Source organism: Dermacentor silvarum, chromosome 5 (assembly GCF_013339745.2).
Source record: "Dermacentor silvarum isolate Dsil-2018 chromosome 5, BIME_Dsil_1.4, whole genome shotgun sequence".
In the NCBI taxonomy this organism is placed as follows: domain Eukaryota; kingdom Metazoa; phylum Arthropoda; class Arachnida; order Ixodida; family Ixodidae; genus Dermacentor; species Dermacentor silvarum.
This window is the reverse complement of record NC_051158.1, coordinates 7,311,229-7,317,954: the sequence shown is the minus strand read 5'-3', so window position 1 is coordinate 7,317,954 and position 6,726 is coordinate 7,311,229. Positions and strand designations below refer to the sequence as shown.

Below are 6,726 nucleotides of genomic sequence, written 5' to 3'. Positions count from 1 at the left end.
CGTTTTCTAGTGTAAGTAATGTCAGCCTCTTCGAGTGTGAACAGCGTCTGCAGTGTTACAGCACGTCTCAGTGTCGCAGTGTCAAGTGTCAAGTAGATTTGTGCTCAACGCCATAGGCAATATTTTAAACATTATTTTCACGTTACCAGAAGCGCCCGTAATAAAAATGAAAACTCGATGGCAGAATGCCGGTAAGAATTCATGTGACGAAAATTATATTCGCAAGAATGTGTGAATTATCGGGCAGAAACAAAATTGAAAAAAATAACGCCATGTCGTGGAGTAAAAAACTATCAAAACGGCAACAGTGGCCCATGCATAAGCACAACACATACAATTCGGCAATGACACGAGAACTTTCTGCAAAACGCTGGTGCCATAATATGCTTGAGAAATATTTATTTAATGATTGTACTCAGTTGCGGAGTTTTTCTTTAGCGCAATTCCTATAAATTCTCTGGCTCAATATACACGACTCCCGATGCTTGGATCTCAGCTCATGGGTACGGGTCGCCTGCAATAAAGTACATTCATTATTAAAAATCTGCAAAATATTTTTGAGAAATATTTTTGAGAATGACCAAGTAGCACTCAGACATTTCCTAACTGCATTTATTATGTGCTTACTACTAATGAAAGATGGAAAGTTCAAAGCATATGACATTCGAAAACAAATTATGGCTTACCCACAGAAGCCATTGAATGTTGTTAAAAACTCGGTATTCTCTGCGGACCCCAGCTAAGTCCAAATACAGCCATAAGGGTCAGGACATGCTTTTTAACGACGAAATGCGTACGTTTGTAGGAGACAAAATTATCCAATTTTTGGTGTTCATACTTTTTCCGGAAACTAAAACAAAGGCACATTGAACACACCAAGTGCTTGTGTTCACCATATCTACCGCCTTTCCTTTTCGTTTACTCTCTGTGGCGTCATGACACCAGAAATTAATCCCTAGCAACAAACCATGCTTCAGCTATTTGTAACCAAGTAATTCATTACAGAAGGTCTGCAAGAATCAATACCTTGTCACAGTAAAAAGAAATATTCGTGGTTGTTGGTACGTTGGCAGCCCAATCACTCTCCTTGCATCCCAGTTTTCTTTTCAATTCTCTACAGTATGTGTATTCATTAGCATAATAACGTCAGTGATCCCTTATTGCAGTTTACTTGGATTACTTCATGGTTCTAAAGAGGCAATGTGTGCGAAAGATACTTCATATAGAGTTTAGAGGTGCTCCTGTGCGTCAATTCCTACCAAGCGAGTACCAAATTGTAGGAGCTTCTTATTAGTCGTTCTGTCCTGAGTAGCGCTAAAAAGCCAGGAACCGGCACATGAACAGACGTCTCAACCTATGTACGTTGTTATTGTTTATGTCCTTGTCCTGTTAGCACTACTTGGGATCAAAGCATGACGAACCTACTAACCCGAATGACTGCTTTGACCCTTTCAGTGATTTTCGTCAAGTCAATGCGCATGTTATGTAATCACAGTATTCGATGGACCTCATCTTGCTGCAGAAGCAGGATGAGATCAGTAACTTATGTGTTTGGTGTCCATAGCGGGGAAGCATAGAGCCTCATCTTTTTATTTCCTATCCTGCAATGCAATTTTTACCACTGGCTTCGAATAAAGTTTACCAGCTCGGTTCTGGTTTTTATATTAGCTGCCAAGCGTTGCATAATCAAAACCTACCTCATAGGTCATAGGAAAATTATGCCTTATGCTGGCCCTTAAGTGCGTGCTTCAGTGACTGCAGCTGCGAAAGCTATTAGTATGCATATATCTGGTGATTGAGCTATCATTTCTTGATAGCGTGTGTCATTTGGAATGTTAGTAGTATGTTTTTCAAGGGGGGGGGGGGGGCTAGTTGTTTATTTCCCTTAGCGCACTGTAATAAATATTATGAAAGAGAGATAGAAAAAAATGGGCAGAAAAAGCTGCATGAGGCCTAAACGTGGTCGACAATTTTGATCCAGTTCCCGAGTGGCTTCCACTTATGGAAGCTTGTGTTTTCTTTCATTTTTCTTTGCCTAAGCTTTTACATTTCATCAGTCTTTAAGCATAGTGTACGTTTCTGTTGCGTGTGTGCATGTGTAAATTTAATGCATAAAATGTTCTCTCTAAGTCCGTGAGAGTATCTCCACGCAAATAAAAGGCGCAATAGCTGCGCGTTTCAACTTCCGACTGCCCTTCTCTTGGATCAGTGTTTAAATGTACCTGAACCGGCCCATGTTTCTGGTTTTTATTTGATTTATAAACACCTCGCAGAACACTTTGGGACTACTGCAACACAAAGCGACGCCAGAGGCGAGTATCAAAAAGCATGCAGACGCCGCGGTTAAAGAAAAAATGTTGCATGACATTCCTGAAAAAAACGTCGCGGGCCTGCGCGGCCCACGCAACACAGTCACAGCGTAAGCTGGTGGAGCGCCTCAATAATAGCTCCAATTTCGGCACCACGCGCAACAGGGTCTACGCGGCAAAGCGTCTTCGCCTCGTTTTGACGAGAAAGATCTGAACTGTCCGCCCGGCGTCGACGGTGAGCTGCTGCTTGTAATGCTCTCTGCACAGCAGCTTGCTAAGCCCGATGATGCCTGGTTGTAGCCGCGCACGTAGGTCTCCGATTCGATTCTTGAGCAATGGTTTGTACCTTGCGAGGAGACGCCATAACGTGTACCGAAGAGGTATTCAGAATACGTGGCGCACATCTCACATCCCCTGACCCGTGGCAGCGTACGTTGTTGTTGTTGAAGATGATGATGATCGTTTATTGGAATCTTCAAAGTGCGCTGGTGACAAATAGTCACGTAGTCTGCTTGAGTTAATGAGGTCCAGTTACATGCAGCATGCAACTGCTATATGCAACTTACTTGTAGGGCACGCTGCGTTTGCAGGCGCCTCAACTAGATGGCACCACCGGACGCTCGGGATTACATAGCTCGGGATCGTGTTGATTGCTCGCCTCGTCTGAATCGCATCTTGTCGTCTGCGCCTGCACACGCTCCATTTGGAGGCACCTTAACTAGATGTCGCCACCATACTGGCGGAGGCTCCGATCATCTGCGCCTGCGCGCCTGCTTAGGACGCGTTTATGGACCATTTTTCCTCTGCCTGATAGCAAGCGCCTGCTTGGCTCAGTGGTAAAGTACCCAACTCCCGCGCAGTGGGCCTGGGTTGATCCCGGCAGGGACTGGGTACTTGTTTTCGCATTTCTGGCGATAGCGGTTACTATACGGTCACCAGCGGCGGCGGCGGCGGCGGCGGACGCCATCGCGAACCGAAACGGCTATTGGAATGAGCCCATAACAGCTTACGCTGTAAAACAACGTAGGGAGGAAGGGTGTAATTCCATCAAAACCACTGTTCACATAATTGCGTTAGTTCACTAAAACACAATTTTCTATGTGGTGCCAGGGCGCGAGTATATACAGACATGAGAACAGCCTGAGGGTCCAAGTTTATTTAGTGTATAAAATAAATACATTTATGCCAAAGTATATCAGGCGTCCAATTCACTGCTTCTTAAGTGGGGATGTTAAGCGCCATTCGTGCACCAGTTGCAGTTTTTAAGGGCAACAGATCGACTTAGACAAGCGGCTGTAGCCCGGACAGATGTTTATAGTGCTGCAGTGCTACTGTGATGTGCCACCTGTGACCGATTGGGATTGTGTATCTGTGCACCTTTCTTTCTCTATCTCTACTTTCCTGTCACTTTACCTCCCCCTCCCCTCTCTCCCCAGCGCAGAGTAGCAAGCCGGATCTTTTCATCTGGTTAACCACCCTGCCTTTCCCCTTTCTTCTGTCTCTCTCACTCTCTCGTGCACCAGTGAAAGGCGTTGCTCACAATTGCAGCACCGGCCTTCAAGGAACACCGTAACATCACCTTGTCTCACGAGGAAATACTAACGCGATAGCGTTAAGGGCCCCGTGTCGCAAAAAATCCGGTGTCGGCGCCGACCATCGTTTGGCGAAAAAATCAATCCGAACCACAACCACGCAGGCCCTCGGCAGACACTGAATACTTCTTTTACAACTAAGGTTGCTCACACTTTGTCTTGCATTCTTTACGAAGCTATTCCTCGGAATTTTGAGAATGACAGCCCACAAACTAATGTCATGAAACAAAACACCAACAGAGCATGCCTTTCATATTAAGTCTTCTCTAACTGGAATATTAAAAGTGCGAAACAATAACAGAAGATCAGCCCACGCATGAGCCGCGTTTCTACCAGGAAGCGCGTGCTTGGCCTTCGCTGCCAGCGTTCCCGGTAAACTTTACGGTTACGTAAGCTGCAGTTGCCGGGAAGCGTGACTAGCAGTCGGGGATCTTTGAATACTATCGCGTTCCACTCTTAAAGGCGAAGTTTAAGCGTTCCTCAAATTTTTGTTTATGTAAATGAGTATCTGCTTTGCTATGGCATCCGGGCTTCACCGATGTTTAGAATTTCTTTTTAGAATACTTAGAACTTTCGTTATGTTGCCAAACTTATTTCGTCCTTGCCGCCTCGTAAAGGAGTTGCGCAAAGCAAGTGCTCAAAGCAGCTGTTCAACAGCAGCTGTAAGAAAGACGGCACGTCGCACTACAAGCAGATGCTTTTTAGGCCGAGAGCAGGTGAGCAGGGGGGCTCCAGATTAATTTTCACCACCTTGAGTACCTTAACGGGCCGATAAGGCAAGCTACAGAAGCCTTTTTGCATTCCGTTCCATCTGAATATTGCTGCCGCACCCGGGGTTGAACATGCGACCTTGAGTTCAGCAGCTTAACACCATAGCCACTAGGCATGCCGAGGCGGCTCTGTTTATATCTAGGCTACAATAATAGGCTACAGCAATAGGTTAGGAACACTAAAGTTTAGCTTTTCAGGGTGTATACAGTAATAAATAACCTTTTAGTATACCTTGGTTGTGTCTGCGTCGTTTTCTCCCAAGTGAGGACTGGGATACAAAATATTTTAGTACGGTATTTGTAGGAACTCGCAGTCGTGAAAAGTATAATAAATTCAGCTATCGATTCCCGCTTTTTAAAAGAACCTTATGCATGTCATCTTGTTGGCGGCACGTGAGTGTCATGGGGCTCTCATGATGCCTTGTTCATTCCAATTTGCTATGATATCATACATTACTCTCTATATTAGTGCTTCCAGAAATTTCGAAGTCTACTACGTGTTTTACATGGCTATTAAAGCATATAAAGGAAAGTGTCTTGTCTATATATTTTTTTCGTGCAGACCTACCGCTGTCAGAGAAAAAGAAACTTCTCTCCGCCGACATGCGATGCTTTCGATGCACCAGTAAAGGCCACCGCGCAGTGGATTGCAGGCGGAGAATTGCGTGGTCCGGCTGCAGAGGTTGTCATGCGTCCAATAATTGCGAGCCAGATAAGATAATCCAGCATCTCAATAAAGCATGTTGCTCTCTCTCTCTCTCTCTCTCTCTCCCTCTCTATTTTCTCCTGGTGCATATTGTATTTGTGTTAAGTAAGAACAGTGAGTTCCGAACACACTTTACACTCATTACAGCTCTGAGCCAGACATGTAAAATACAAAGTAAACCCGTAAAATGAATATGCGGTGTTCGAAGGAAACAATTGAGGTCTGCATCGCTCCTACTTATTGTTCGCCTTATTATTTCTAGGCTACAGAAAGCAATGGCTCGTCAGGCGACCAAAGCTGCCTAATACTTATGAATAATTCGAGTAATAAACTGTTTTTTACAAAACCACAACAATTTGCATTCCCCATTGCAGCAAACACGAAATCTTGATGCAAGCGCCGACCTTGCACATTTTGTGCGTATGTTTTGTCTTCCTTTGAGCTGTAAGCTTGTTTTACAGAACAAAAATAAGTCTTTTGGTGAGGTGCTTGGCTTATTCGGCGCGCTCGAATCGTTAGGAATGCTCTGTCAGATGCAAATCCAAAATCTCTTTACGAGACCGTTCAGTTTCTTTGTGCCATATATACATAGATTCCGTCCAGCGGTGAATTGCAACATGGCTGGCCGACATTCTCCATGCCTGCTTCTACTTCGAATTAGTGTCCTCCACTTGCGCACGTTTCATCAAGAGGGGGAGAAAAGTAATATATTTACTGCTTACGTGTTTGTGTCCATACATGTCGACGTTGCCCTTGTCGTGACTGTTCTCCTGTTTGTGTCCATGCATTTCGACGCAGTCGTTAAATGTCGAGGCTTTTCTCCTGTTTGTGTCCCTGCATGTCGACGATGTACTCGTCGGTGTTGCTGTCGTTTATGTTGTTGCTGATGCTCTTGAGGGCTCTGAGGATGGTTAGGTCGATGTGGGGTTGCATTCAGGTCTGCCGTATTTCCATGATTCCGAGCATGTTTACTCTGAATGACACCAGGAAGTGGAGTAGCTTGAGCCCATGGCGAACATACCGTTTCTATCGTCAAAGTAATAAAGGCTACAGAGGCCAAAGCCACTAGAATATGCGAAGTAGAAAACTTGATCATGGCTACAAAGTCACTGCGTTCCGAATGAGGCGATTTCCACCAGCAGATGCTTATATCGGTAATAATACAATAGGCACAGAAGGTGCTTTTCACTTTACTCTTAGTTTTTCTTTCTCACTGAGTTTCATTTTGTTCTGCTCCATGTTGTGTATTTTTTTTTCTTTCGGGGAAGTAGCAACTGACTGTCCTCGCTGCTCTGGCGAACACATTGTTTTAGAATCAAGTGTCTACAGGGCATGGTCATTGCTCCATT

The 6,726-nt window shown here is 44.7% G+C and overlaps 1 long non-coding RNA gene across 1 annotated transcript; it reads right to left on the bottom strand.

Moving 5' to 3' along the window:
* Positions 1-357: 357 nt before the first annotated feature.
* Positions 358-6,514, bottom strand: LOC125945511 (uncharacterized). Its single transcript, XR_007466954.1, has 2 exons — positions 6,100-6,514; positions 358-514 (listed from the first exon to the last, which is right to left on the bottom strand). It is a non-coding gene; the product is annotated as an uncharacterized LOC125945511 (long non-coding RNA).
* Positions 6,515-6,726: the final 212 nt, after the last annotated feature.